This window comes from Galleria mellonella, unplaced genomic scaffold (genome assembly GCF_026898425.1).
Source record: "Galleria mellonella isolate WM207_F2 unplaced genomic scaffold, CSIRO_AGI_GalMel_v1 utg778, whole genome shotgun sequence".
NCBI lineage: Eukaryota > Metazoa > Arthropoda > Insecta > Lepidoptera > Pyralidae > Galleria > Galleria mellonella.
Window position 1 is genome coordinate 401,137 of NW_026442150.1, and position 15,211 is coordinate 416,347.

Here is a 15,211-nt window from a genome sequence, read left to right on the forward strand (position 1 = left end):
TTGGACCAAGTACATAGATATTATAAATGAAATATATAGATATTGCTATATGTATATTACTCAGCTCTAATGCACAGTTGTTTACATGGTCGAAATAAGATCAAGTTAATCCAAAGGTCATCAACGTTTGTGACCCCCGAAATATACTTGCTTAAAACACGTTACTAAGTACTAATATAAACAACGTGCAAATAAACGTGTAATATAAACAAGGCTGGCCTATACTTTGGTCAACGCATTTCCATTGCTATTCAGCGTGGAAATGCAACAAGTACTAGGCACCCTACCAGCTGGCAGTGATCTCAAAGAAATTTTTTTACATTTAAATATTTTATTTTTTAATTTACTTGTCTCTAATTATATATCTAGGTTATTTATACGTCAATGTAATTAACATGTATCAAAACAACGTGTTATAATTCGTAAATAACATGTAATAACACTAGTATATAATTAGACATCAAAAGTCACGCCTCTTTTGTACAGTGGTTTAATGATAGCTTCCTCTAAGGCATCTGTAAACAGTCCCTAATTTATTGACCAATTAATTAAGTATTTTAATGGTTTAATCATATAATCTATGGTATTTTTACAACATGCTTTTAAATACCGTCATGTCCACAACAATTCACTGCCATCTCGCACCCTTCAAACCGAAACACAGCCATGCAAACACAACTGCTTTACGATAGAAACACGAATAGAATACAGGCCAAGCAAATGACTTTTGTACAAAGTCTTCCTCTGGTAATTATCGTTAGCCTACCGTGATGAATTCCATTAGAACTAACCACGATGGTTTTGGGGAATCCCATTGCTAGCAATATACCCAACCAGGTCGACCTCCTCGCGGTTCTCCCTGAAAACTATCATGGTTAATTCCTGATGAATTAATTCATCATGATGGGCTAACTGGCCTGTTTTCATTCTCATCTATCACCCTTCACTGGTGCTCCGTCAGCGTATCCCGTTAGCGCAGGCGGGGTTACCATACCATTTTCACCCATAAAAAAAAACCACAATGGTTTCCAGGGGGAAACCGCGTGCAGGTCGACCTGATAGGGTGTATTGCTAGCAATGGGCCAGACCCCATTACTAAAATAATTCAAAATAGCTGTTCCAAAGTATCTTTTAGAAAAAGTTAATAGGTCTTTTATGGAAATGGGTATTAAATGTTACAATAAGATACCGAAGGATATTTTGGGTCTAACTTTTAATAAGTTTAAAACTGTTATTAGAAAACATTTATTAGACAAAGCCTGTTCATCACCGTCATCATATCAGCCTTTAACTGTCCACTGCTGAACATAAGCCTCCCCCTTGGGGGATTTTGCCAGTAGTTGCCACGCTTGGCAGACGGGTTGGCATCCGCAGTCGGTCTTTAAAGATATTTTAAAAGGGATACTGCTACCCATCTCTAGCTCTATCTTAGTCGCCTCTTACGACACCCACGGGAAAGGAAGGGGTGGCCTATTCTATGCCGGGACCACACGGCCACTATACACTATAATATATTGCCTTATGGTCTCGGACCATAATAGATAAATAGAATGGATTGTTAGTAATGCCTGTTCGCATTACTAATAAACCCCCCCCCTAATAAATAATATTGGGGGGAAAGGGATTGTTGGCAATGGAGTTTGACAGCCCCATTGTTAGCAATATGCCCTATTAGGTCAACCTCCACATGGTTCCCCCTGGAAACTATCGTGAGCAATTCTTGCTGAATTCGTCACGATGGGCCAACTAACCTGCTTCATCCTCATTTGATAGAACTGACGCAAGGATGCGCACACATTTGTTCCACATCTAAGAACAAGGAATGATAAAATAAAAACTGTAAATCATATGGTTGCCTCTATTCTTCTTATGCAAATATAATTAGTAAAAAGAGGACGAAAGATACACAATCAGTTGCTATTTTTAACAATTCATAGCAGCAGGCTAGTGTATAAAAAATGTGTATATAAAGTTTTTGTTCATTTATATTACTAGATTATATATTCGATACAGTTTATGTATAAAGTATGCAAGCGGGTTGCATCTGAATTTGGTAGGGTTATACGGCCGTATAACATTTTCTTCAAGAAAGGCGGCAACCATATGATTTACAGTTTTTATTTTATCATTCTTTCTATGTAATTCCTCGTTCTTAGTTCCACATCCTAGCTCTAGAGTATCTAAGTTTGAGACTAACCTTTAAAAATATTGATTCAACGCAAAATACACTGTTTTTTATTTCCACATAAAATAAATCCAATATGTACATGTTTTTTGCTACGTCGTATGCTTAAAATTGATATTATTGTGTACTATTTTCAATGTAAACTGGTAACACTGTCATGAGATGTCAATATTTAAATTTAAAAATAGAATCCGAATAGTTTAACAAATTACCTCCAGCCAGGGTCACAGGTTGCCAGATTCGAATTTTGATTTTTACACAAACTTCAAATATTTGTTAAAATGTCAATGTAATTTAAAAGAATGACAATATCAAATTTTCCTGCGAGCGCAACCTCGCATCAGCCCTGTTAATCACTATTTATTTTTCTACAAAAATTCAAAAGTTTTAAGGTTTGTTACAACATCAAATTTGCAATTTATACAAAAATTTACCTGAGAGAGACTTTGTACAAAAGTCGTTTGCTTGACTCTGTCCTCTGTCCCATTCGTGTTTCAACCATGAAGCAGTTGTGTTTGCAGGGCTGTGTTTCGGTTTAAAGGGTGCGGTATGGCGTGAAATTACAGGGTACAGAGGAATAACACCCGAGTCCCCAGGAACGGCAACGCATGGGGGGTATCGTGGGCGAAACAGTATACTCTGTTATGTCCATAGTACTGCTCATATCTATAGGCGACGGTTACCACTTTCCATCAGGTGGGCCGTCAGCTTGTTTGCCATTTTAAGTTGTATAAAAAAAGATAGAATATAAATAAATACTCTGGTTGGTACAGTAAGAACATTTGATATATTTATCGTTTCTAGTTTTACTTAAATAGGTATATTGTAATAAAAGTTTTAGAACAACAATAAGACAGTCTCGTAGCAGTACAGTGTCACACAGACGGCGTCACTATCGCGCGATGAATATAAACATTTGCAGGGTAGTATGGTGACCGCTGCGCTGCACAGCCTACCCGCTACTTCTATGTAGGTCCGCCATTGTCTAGGCATGTGTTAGTGTTAACACTGATCCTTTCCTTCTCTTATTCATTTTAATACTTTTATATACATTACAAATATTAAAGTTCTCAAAAAAAAAAATTACCTAACATTCTCGAAGCCCATTTCAGTTTTCAAAAAATTCCAAGAATGTTATTTCTCCAAAATTTCGCATACAGAAATTTTTTTACGCAAAATTACGAAAGGTACCCGATCTGGCAACACTGAAGGACTATCGAGCCGATTCCAAGATTTCATGTTCTTAGAAGCGATTGTCTATTTAACAAACGTGGCGCGATCACTTCGTAGTAGATTGCTAATTGTTAAAAATTGCATTAAGTAACACGAAATTGATAAAAACGAGGCGTAAATCTTATAAAATTTGTAAAGTTTATATACACACATATATTCCTCTCTATATATACATACATACATATATATATATATATATATATATATATATATATATATATATATATATATATTCTCTATTGCACTTATAAATTACATTGTTAATGCATTTATAAATATTGTGAGCAAGGGTGGACTTATCTCTGACAGAGATCTCTTCCAGTCAACCCGATACAGTTTTTTTTAATGGGTGAAAATGGTATAGTAACCCCGCCTGCGCTATCGGTATACACCGGCGGGGCACCAGAGAAGGATGATAGGTGAGAATGAAACAGGTCAGTTAGCCCATCGTGATAAATTCAACGATAAATTAGTCACGATTGTTTCCAGGGGGATCGGCGTGGAGGTCGACCTGATAGGGTATATTGATAGCATTGGGGACTAACCTCCGCATTACTAACAGTCCTTTCCCGTATCTATATTTAAATATTTAATCAATAAAATAAGTGTTTACGCATTAAAAAGATGCAGAAATTATAAGACAAAATAAATATAGAAGTTATAAAGGAATCACTCGTAACTATTTGTCACGCAAAATTGTATGAAAAAGTTGAGCCGCTTCTCTCGAAGCATTTGTATGGAGACACTCTATCTATATAATCTAAGATGAAAAGACATTCCTACCATCATTTCGACCATGAAGCAGGAATGCGTGACATGATAATTAAAGTCTGAATGTTAAGAAAACTAATACAAGATTGACACCTGCAGTGTTGCTAGATAGATTATTTTGCTATTTTTTATGCAACTTAGAATGGCTAACAAGCCGACGGCCCACCTGATGGGGAGTGGTAACCGTCGCCTATAGACATGAGCGGTACCATGGACATAACAGAGTATACTGTTTCGCCCATGATACCCCCCATGCGTTGCCAGGTGTTATACCTCTGTATCCTGTAAATTCACTGATATATCCCACCTCTTAAATTGAAACACAGCCATGCAAACACAACTGCTTCACGGTTGAAACGCGAATGGGACAGAGGTACCCAAGCAATCGAATTTTGTACAAAGTCTCCCTCTGGTATAAATCCCTGTGGTATTAGCACAAGTTCTATAACTTTCCAAATGAGTTATCAATCTCCGACCGCTATTCTGTCCACGCACGTTTGTTAATAAAGTATTTATTTACCTCATGATCTTTTACAGATCACAGCACGTCCTCGTGACGACATTTTGGCGGATTTTCTATTTCTGAAACAAAACATTAAGCGAATATTAGATAGAGGATTGGCAACGCATGGGGGGTATCATGGGCGAAACAGTATACTCTGTTATGTCCATGGTACTGCTCATGTCTATAGGCGACGGTTACCACTTTCCATCAGGTGGGCCGTCAGCTTGTTTGCCATTCTAAGTTGTATAAAAAACAAAAGGTTAACTGCGAGAGAATGCTGTATATTATAACATTAATTCCGCCTCTGTACCAGACACATTTTTTTATTGTCCGTCTCTTGCGCCACCTACCCACTTCCATATGTTCTCCTTTAACCAAAGGTTGTCTGTAAGAGATTGCCCTAGCGATAAGACCGCCTTTTGTACCTTTACGTGTATATTTTGATCTGTACTCCATACTACTGTATTTCACTTGAATTGTTTATATGTCATTGTTTATTTTTATGTTTTTGATGCAATAAAGAGATAAATAAATAAAAAATGATTATTTATAGTAGCATTATGTGCCGCGTGGTCCCGGCATAGAATGCGCCATCCCTTTTTGTTCCGTGGGTGTCGCAAGACGAGACATAACGGTCGAGAGATAGACAGCAGCGTCTCTCTTAAAACATCTCTAAAGCCTAACTGCGGTTGCCCAACCAGCCTGCCAAGTGTGGCAACTATTGGAAATGGATTGTTAGTAATGAAAACTAAGGAAAGGACCCCATTGCTAACAATGTACCCAACTTGGTCAACCTCCATATGGTCCCTCCTGGAAACCGACGTGCTGAATTAAAAATCTATTCGTCACGATGGGCTAACTGACCTGCCTTTTCATCATCACCTATCATCCCTCATTGGTGTCCTGCCAGTGTATACTGATAGCGCGGGCGGGGTTACCATTCCATTATCACCCATTATTAGTACATTACTGCAGCGGCCAGCAACTGAGACATTGATGGACGAACGTGCAAATGTGGGCCGAGGCGTAGCCGAGGCACACATACGTGAGTCCATCAATGCCTAGTTGTGGCCAAGGCTTGTATAGTACTTTTCTCAAACAATTTCACTTTTTAAATCAAAAACACAATTTTACTTTTTAAGTTCAATGACGAATAACGAACGATATTAGTTACCTCCTTGGTAGCCATCTTTAGAAGTAAAAGGTCATTCCATTTTTAAATTACAGGACAGATATGAGTTTACATAGTAATTTATCTGGCCGCAAAACACGACAGATATGGATATTCATACAACTTTTGCCGGCAGCTGCCCGCATGTATCTGGCCAGTACGGCAATTTTGATTTATCTCGAAGAAGATTGTCAAAATAATGCTTACATTTCCAAGCATGTTTGAGAAAAAAGAAATAACATACCTTTGGTACGCAATGAATCTAGTATTAACTCCCATAAAAAGTTACTAAATAAAATAAGTACATAGGTGATAAAGATTGTGTTGGCGCCCGATTATAAATATACTTGTAATTGTGGTATTCGGAACCTTGAGAGATAAATTACTTCATAATATTAATAGGAAATGCCGTGTTGCGGTCGGTTTGTACGTATCGGATGTCTACTACTGTATTTATTGTTATTCCAGTTAACTGTCCGCTGCCGATAGAATTTTTAAACTTTTGCCAGTGGTTGCCGCGCTTGACAGGCGGGGGTTTTTTTTTTAATTAATGACAAAGGAATAGTAACGTTGTGCTGTAGTTTAAAAAAAATGACGTTTTAAATGCTTGTAAACAAGTCTATTTTTTTTTATCGATGAAAATGGTATGGTAACCCCGCCTGCGCTAACGGAATACACTGGCGGAGCACCAGTGAAGGGTGATAGATGAGAATAAAAACTGGCCAGTTAGCCCATCATGATGAATTCGTCAGGAATTAACCATGATAGTTTCGTAGTTAGTCGACCTGGTTGGGTATATTGCTAGCAATGGGATTCTCAGTCTCCATTATTAACAATCCCGTTCCCCCTCTGGAAGGCATGTTGGCAACCGTAGTTAGGCTTTGGTGACGTTTTAAGAGGGACGCTGCTGCCTCCCTACAGATACTGTAACATTACTGTGTGTTTCCGGCATAGAATGGGCTACTTGTTCCCTTCACGTGGGTATTGTAAGAGGCGTCTAAGGAAACTTGACGGTTAAAGGATGGGTAGCAGCGTCCCTTAGAACTTTATCAAAAATTAAACTGCGGTTGCCAAGCATGACAACTATTGACAAAACTCCCCTTATGGCGAACCGACCTGACAAGATATTGCTAGAAGTGGGTATTAACAATCTTCTCCCCTCCTCCCATCCTTAGAATGACAAAGGGAAACTTTTTACATCGTCGATTGCTTGGGTACCTCTGTCTCATTCGTGTTTCTATCGTGAAGCAGTTGTGTTTGCATGGCTGTGTTTCGGTTTGAAGGGTGGGATATGGCGTGAATTTACTGGGTATAGAGGAATAACACCTGAGTCCTCAGGAATGGCAACGCATGGGGGGTATCATGGGCGAAACAGTATACTCTGTTATGTCCACGGTACTGCTCATGTCTATAGGCGACGGTTACCACTTTCCATCAGGTAGGCCGTCAGTTTGTTTGCCATTCTAAGTTGTATAAAAAAAAAAACACAAAAGAGAAGAGTAAAGAAGTAAAACTAAATACACCATAATAAAAGCCTATAATACTTTTATGGATACCTTCCTTTTAACTAAATAAACTAAGGCCCAACAGTGGGAATTAGGGTTATACCAAATCCACATACATAAGTAAAATAGCGTACAATTACTAGGCTACCATAAATGGCAGGATAACTTTCCACGAACTTACAGAAAGAGATAAAGTATAAGGTCAAATACAATAAATAATGGATTTTATCTGATAGTACAGACTGCATTTATGATAGATTAATATTATTAGCATACTTTTAAGGGAATAAAGTTGCACTATTACTTATATGTAAATAAAACAAAAATGTAGTAATGGTAAGTAACTATGATTCTTGGGTCATATAAATATAATCTGTGCACGGTACATGCGCGTGTCCCACCCACGCGACAATAGCATGGCGGCAATTTAAATTTTAAATTTAGAACAGTGTATCTCTTATCGGAGCAATACTAATTCTTACTTTGAATTGTCTGACAGATGGAATTTAATCTTTTAATATGACACAGATAAAGATATGAAACAAACGAACCAGTTCCTGAGTTTAATTATGAGGCAACAGAAATAAGCTGCACAGCTATGTACTATGTGAGATTTGATGTAGATAAAATAAACTTTCATTATGTCCGCTTCATTATCACAGCTATTTATCAAATTATCAGCGGACGGACGGGTAGATAATGAAATATTGTCTCTGGACTCGACTGTCGAAGGGACAATAAAATATTAAAATTGTATTAAATGCTTAATAGGTAGATCTATATAAATGGATGAAACTTTATTACCATTACATGCATTAAGTTGCTATAAGGTAATAAATTAACAAACTCACTTTCGTATTTATAATATTAGTAAGGGCAACTAAAAAAAAGTGTGTATGTTTGTTACCTTTTAACACCTTAACGTCTTATCCAGTCACCATGATATTTAGTATAGGTACTTATTTATTTATCTAAAACACAAAATACATTGGATACATACAATATAGGATAGGATACTACATAACAACATTATAAAAACTATAAAATTAAATTATAGTTCATTTAGAGTCAAATACAATTCAAATTCAAATTGTTTTTCTTTTTTTAATCGTAATAATATTCAGTCTACTTCGTAACTTAAATAATCAATACATACAATCAATACAGTTATATAAATAGATTAATTATTTCACACTTACTTTTTGTTTTTTATATATAATATTTTATATATAGTTTAATATTTTTGCATATTGTATAGGGTGAAGAAGCTCATATGTTTCTTTTTATTCTGGTCAGTAAACATATCCGGCCACGCAAACGAAATAGTGAGTAAAAGATAGTCATTATTTAAAAATATAAAATTATGTTCCACAAAAAAAAAAAAACAACTGCAAACGCGCCAAAACTAGTCGCTTTGATTAAAAAAAAAAACTCACTAAGCAATTTAAAAAACACTAAAAAATTAAAAAAAAAATTTATGGTCCCACAGAATTCTATGTGTACTGTAAGTATACCCTTTCAGATAAAAAAAATTCAAATCGGTTTACAACTGGCGGAGTTATGAGTGAACATAAAAAATAATAAAATCGAATTGAGTACCTCCATATTTATTAAATCGGTTGAAAATTGGGAATCATCATAACATTGTGTTTAAAATAAACAATTTATACGCGTTTAATTAATGAAGCAATTAAAGTGCCGATAATCTTTTAACCTCTTGTTAAATCAAAAGATTTAACGTAATATGGATAATGCGTCAATAAAGTCAATGACACAAATAAATATCAAACACATTGCCAGTGACTTTTTAAAAAGTTCTCAATCGGTGTTTGTTAGTTTTTTTTTAATAATAATATAGTTGTATTGGCTATGATTTCAGGTATAAAGCATTAGATCTTATAAATTAAAAGGACCGTACTTTGTTTTTTATGCTTGTTCCTTCAGAACTATATCGTTTATAAACCGATTTGGATATTTTTTTTTTATCTGGAAGATTCTAGATTTGTTCTCACAGAAGTTTTTTTCGAAATCGTTCCGGTAATTTCGTTTTTAAGTCCAAATAATTTTAATATTAAAAAAATCGACTGCAAACGTGGGAAATCTATAAAAAAATACATTATATTATATAAAATATAGAAATTTAGATTTAAAAATGTGGACGAATGAAATATAATTATAAAAAAATAATGTATACCAAGTAAAAAGAAAAAAAAAGTGTACCAACAAAATATATATTTCATGTCACTAAAAATACTGTGTATAAAATAAAAAAAAAAAAACAATGCAAAAAGGTGCATCGTGCATATTTTATATTACATTTCTATATTTTATGTAATTTAATAATTTTTTCCACGCTTTTCCTACGGTTAAAGTAGTTTTTTTTTTTTTGTGAAGCAAATTTTACTGGTGAATAACTCTGACATTGTGGGAAACATTCTGTTCAGAAAAACCTATTTATTACACACTAAACGATTACTTGAATGAGAAGCGTGCACGGTGTTAGTGGATCATGCGCGGGCTGCCAACGACCGTATAATATTAGATATAGTACATTTAAATAAACACACATAATGTTAACAGAGATTTAAAAGAGTAACTGTTGAGTTTCGTGGAAGAAGGGATTGTTAGTACCTAATACGAACTACCAGTCTCATTGCCAGCAATTTGCCCCGTCAGGTCGATTTCCACGTCCAGCCCCCCCCTGCAAGTTGCAGGCTGCAACCCATCATACTGAATTCTAGGCGTATTTTTTTTTATTGGATGATAATGGTATGGTAACCCCGCCTGCGCTAACGGGATACGCTAGCGGGGTACCAGTGAAGGGTGTTCTATGAGAATGAAAACAGGCCAGTTAGCCCATCATGACGAATTCATCTGGAATTAATCATGATAGTTTCCAGGGGGAACCGCGAGGAGGTCGACCTGCTTGGGTATATTGCTAGCAATGGGATTCTCAGTCTCCATTACCCCCCCCCCCCCCCCCCCCCCCCCCCCCCAGGCGTATTCATCACGATGGACTAAGTGACCTAACTTTCCATTCCCACCTATCATCCCTCACTGGTGCCCCGTTAGTGTATACCGTTAGCTTACCATTTCATTATCATCCATTAAAAAAACTGTTGAATTTCTTGCGGGTTCCTCTCAGCAGATAAAAATATTTTGGCCCCAGCTATAGAATCATAAAAAAATAACTATTTAAAAATACTGTCAAACAAGTCTTTTTTTTTATACAACCTAGAATGGCAAACAAGCTGACGGCCCACCTGATGGAAAGTGGTAACCGTCGCCTATACACATGAGCGGTACCATGGACATAACAGAGTATACTGTTTCGCCCATGATACCCCCCATGCGTTGCCATTCCTGAGGACTCAGGTGTTATTCCTCTGTACCCAGTCTATTTGAATACATATAATATTTATTTTATTCCATTTTTTTTCGTCACATGTCACGTTTTCCTTTATGGTAAGGTAATAGTTCATAAAAAAACCTCTATCACTGATAGAAATAAAAATTAATACATTTTTATGATCTTTAAATAGATGAGAACGGGTAACCCTGCCTGTGCAGGGGGGAAACTATCATGGTCAATTCCTGATGAATTCATCATGATGGGCTAACTGGCCTGTTTTCATTCTCATCTATCACCCTTCACTGGTGCCCCGCCAGCGTATCCCGTTAGCGCAGGCGGGGTTAACATACCATTTTCACCCATCATAAAAAATCCGCCACCGCTAACGGTATACGCTGGCAGGGTACCAGTGAGGGAAGATTGGTAAAGATGAAAAGGCAGGTCAGTTAGCCCATCGTGACGAATTTAACGATAAATTAGTCACGATCGTTTCCAATGGGAACCGCGTGGAGGTCGACCTGGTAGGGTGTATTGATAGCAATGGGGATTAACCTCCCCATTACTAACAATTCCCCCCAGGCAGGTCAGTTGGCACATAGTGACGAATTCACAACAATGGTTTTCAGGAGGAACAGCGTTAAATTAACTCTATAAATATATAATTGGCATGGTGATGTGGAAAAAAATAAAGGTGTACCGCTAGGATCCATTAGATAGATTAAGAAGACTGTCAGTAACAGGCACTAGGAGGCCCATTGCAAGCAATATACCCAAACAAATCGACCTTTGCACTGTTCTCTCTAAAAACGCTGCGGTTTGAAAACTCAAAAATATTTATGTTTCGGCCACGTATGTTTTTAAGTTGTTTTGTTTCTAAAATAACTACTATCGCTGTATTTTCAGCCAAACTTATTTCGAAATTTCAAGTTTTTGAGAATAAAGATGTGAATGATTTATATCATTACCCATATATGATACGAAATCACTAAGGTCTATATTGAGATAGGTCACAGCCAATGAATTAATGCATTGCATTCAAAGTAAACATGCCTGTGCCACTTTGATTTACAAAAAAAATAAAAGAACACTAAAAAATATAACAAACATACCTTCTAGTTGTAAATAGCCAGTTATTTAATTAAAAAATTGAAAAAAAAAAACAGTTTGGTAACACTATTTTGCCCGTATTCTTTTTTATTTAATTTGTATCAACTTTTTTTTCACTACCCTCCATGATTTGATTTAAAACTCTAAATAGGATTACAACTTAGAACAAGAATAATATCTTTGGATTACATTATAATTGTAAAGATAGTGCAATATGAATAATATAAATAATCTAATCTATTTATCGATAATAAAACAAACGTAATTATAAGCGCAAGTAACACACCCCTTTCTTGTTGTTACAGCAAAGTATCATATTTATTAAGCTTATTAATAATATAGATTAATATTTCAATCTTCACTAATTGCGTAATTGTTACTTTAGTATAAATTGACATTTATCTGTAAGAGCTGTATACGCCTCTAATTCATATGTTCATCTAGCCTTAATCTTATAAAGAAAGAAAGACAGGAATATTTTTATTCAAGTTAACTTAGGTTCAAGCATTTTTAAATAGTCATTTTTCATTACTTATAACATTATACCTAGTCTGTTTAATTAATGAACATATTGTTGGTATAGCTTTATAAATAAATAATAAATATACGATACGTGTTTATTGCTATTTAAAAGACAAAGGCTAGGCTAGGCTTGAAGAAGATACTTCATTTTCTTTATCTTATATATACTACATTTATCGTACGGTAGCAAAAGTAATAAATTAAATAGTTTTTCAAAAAAGAAATGAAACCGATAATTCTACATAATATTTATTTCAATATAAATAATAGTCTCAATGCTTTAAAATATAAGTATAGAATTTTACAACAATATTTAATTTTTAATGTTTATAATGTTTTCCTCTTCAACTACTTAAATGACCGTGTATGAAGATCAAGGTTCAGGTATACAATGTAAAATGTAATAACTAAACGCAAAATAGGTATGTATTTAGAACATTTTTATTTTTAACTAATTAAAAAACAAAAATTGCAGAATTTTTAATGTCAAAATAAATCGACCAATAAACACTGAAATTATTTGCAAATAATTATCGACACTGACTGACAGTGACAGCTAGCCTAGAGAAAGGCGTAGAAAAGAAAAGCAGGCAAAACAAAATGGCCGATGTTTCGAGCAAGGTGTGTCGCGGATACTAACGAGTTGAAATCGGCGATATACCATTGATTTACAGTGAAAAAGTTCTGGTGTTTATTACTGCTGGTTCGTAACTTTGTATTGTGATTAATTAAGGTGGATTTAGTATGTTTGATGTTCAGCTGTTGCCGCATCTGAAGGGTGGAGTTTCAATGGAAGCTATGGAGTACAAGGTGGTCCCGCTGAGTCGCGTTTGGCCCGTCCCGTGGGGCCCGCCGCCGCGTGAGCCCGGAGGCTGCATGTTCGCCTCGCGTGGGCGCCTTCGTTCGCGTACAGCCTTCCCGAAAGGCATTTCGTGATAATGCCCGCGCGCCGCTTGCGTGAAATTAAGAATATCGGTTATTTCCAGCGGCGCTGCGGGCATCGCGTCGGCCCCGTCGCGTGGCACCGCCGCCCGCGCCCTGGGGCTTCGCCCCCGCGTCTCGCCGCGCGCGTTTGGAGCCCTCGCTCCAGCTGAATCGTGAGCGGAGCGCTAAAGGTAAGCTCACATTTTGAGGTGAACAAAAATCAATATTGGTAGCGGCCATCTTGTGAAAGCTGGTAAAAATAGAACAAAACATTTTGGAATCTAAAGCAGGACAAATTACAATTAGTATTAATGAAAGTTATTCTTAAAAATATGCATTTATTAACCATATTTCTGTAACAAAAGATTTGCTTAATGCAAAAATACTAGGTTAGAACCTTACAGGTGATGACCTGTTAGGTTTGACCTAAATTCGAAATTCAAAAAATCAGATTAGTAATGTCCAGATAAATTATTTAAACTCCTTTAATAATTTATCTCCATTTAAAAAAGATACCCCAATATGTAATGTTTTCTGCTGCCACTAAAGAGTTCATTGTTTTATTGTCATAATAGACAATAAAAAAAAATCTAGAAATATAAAAAAAAAACTGATTTCAATCATTATTCTGCTATATAAACTCTTGGGAGTATATAGTTTCCCAATTGTATTTTGTGTAATAAAAATACAATGAATTAAGTGCATACCTTTATACAATAGATGCATGAATGTAATCCTATACCAGGCTGTTAGATGCAATGCCAAGTTCTTAACCCTTTGCACTTATAATTATGCTTCAGAAAGTTAGCAAATAATTCTGATTTTCTTTCATGTTCGATCAAGATGAATTTGTTTGTATGGAAATGTATTCCAATGTAACTAGAAGGTTCACCAACCTTAAATTAGAAATTTAAAAAATATACTCCCTGTATACACCTCTCGATCTAGGAAGGGAATGTAGCCAATATTGATAAAACAACTGATATCTTCCATAGGGGACATATGAGTACAAAGGGTTAAATATCTACAGACATGTGTTCCCGACAAACTAGTTCAACAAATCTTACATACAGACATTCCCTATGAGTCTGTTATAGTCACCTAGGTGTATTGAAGCCCCCTACTAAAATAACATATAAAGAAATTGGAAAACAAAGTGCATTTATTAATTAATGGATCTAAGGGGGAAAGGGGTTTAGTAATGGGCTCTGGCCCATTGAATAATATACCCTATCAGGTTAAACTCCATGCGGTTCCCCCTAGAAACCACTGTGTTCAATTCTTATCAAATTTGTCATGGTTGGCCATCTGACCTACTTTCATCCTAACCTGTCATCCCTCATATGGTGTCCAGCCATAGCATACCAATAATACAGACAGGGTTACCATTTTATATCAACCCTTAAAAAAATTAAAGAAAATATATAATATATACTAATCTATAATATGTCCTATTTAAAATAAATAAAACAAGTATAAGAGATGAGAGTCTTTTTATATGAAAATTAGTAAGTATAATAATCCCTTCAATATCATCATCATCATACCAGTCATTAACTGTCCATCGTTGAACATAAGCCTTCCCCATAAAGGGAAGTTTTTCTCCAGTAGTTGCAACACTTGGTAGGCAGGTTAGTAACCGCAGTTAGTCCTTAATAATCTTTTAAGAGGGATGCTGTTCACTCTTGAACATTAAATTTCTTTTAGTTGCCTCTCACAACACATATGGAAAAGGAAGGCATGGCCTTTTCTATACCACAACCACATGGTTATAATAATTCCTTGTACATGGGAAATTATAACCTAAATATACAATTTTTTTTTATACCACTGAGGTGGCAAACAAGCATGCGGCCCACTTGATGGTAAGCAGTTACCATTGTCTATGAACACTTGCAATACCAGAGGTATTACTCGCGCGTTGCCGACCCTGAAG

At 35.9% G+C, this 15,211-nt stretch overlaps 2 protein-coding genes across 3 annotated transcripts in view; one reads left to right on the forward strand and one right to left on the reverse strand.

The window, feature by feature from the left end:
• LOC113510529 (protein phosphatase 1 regulatory subunit 3C) overlaps window positions 1–11,990 on the reverse strand; it is a 28,735-nt gene extending 16,745 nt beyond the window's left edge. Inside the window, exons 1-2 of the mRNA XM_031910636.2 lie at window positions 11,832–11,990; window positions 4,710–4,771 (exon numbers count right to left, since the gene is read on the reverse strand). The gene's annotated coding sequence lies outside the window, so the exon portion shown is untranslated. The remainder of the gene's footprint in view (window positions 1–4,709; window positions 4,772–11,831) is intronic.
• An 836-nt stretch (window positions 11,991–12,826) lies between these two features.
• LOC113509509 (serine/arginine repetitive matrix protein 1) overlaps window positions 12,827–15,211 on the forward strand; it is a 34,621-nt gene continuing 32,236 nt past the window's right edge. The window contains exons 1-2 of one of the 2 annotated variants that reach the window (XM_052901270.1): window positions 12,833–13,054; window positions 13,338–13,466. The gene's annotated coding sequence lies outside the window, so the exon portion shown is untranslated. Of the gene's footprint in view, window positions 13,055–13,337; window positions 13,467–15,211 lie in introns of both variants that reach the window. The other variant, XM_052901271.1, reaches the window with a different exon arrangement.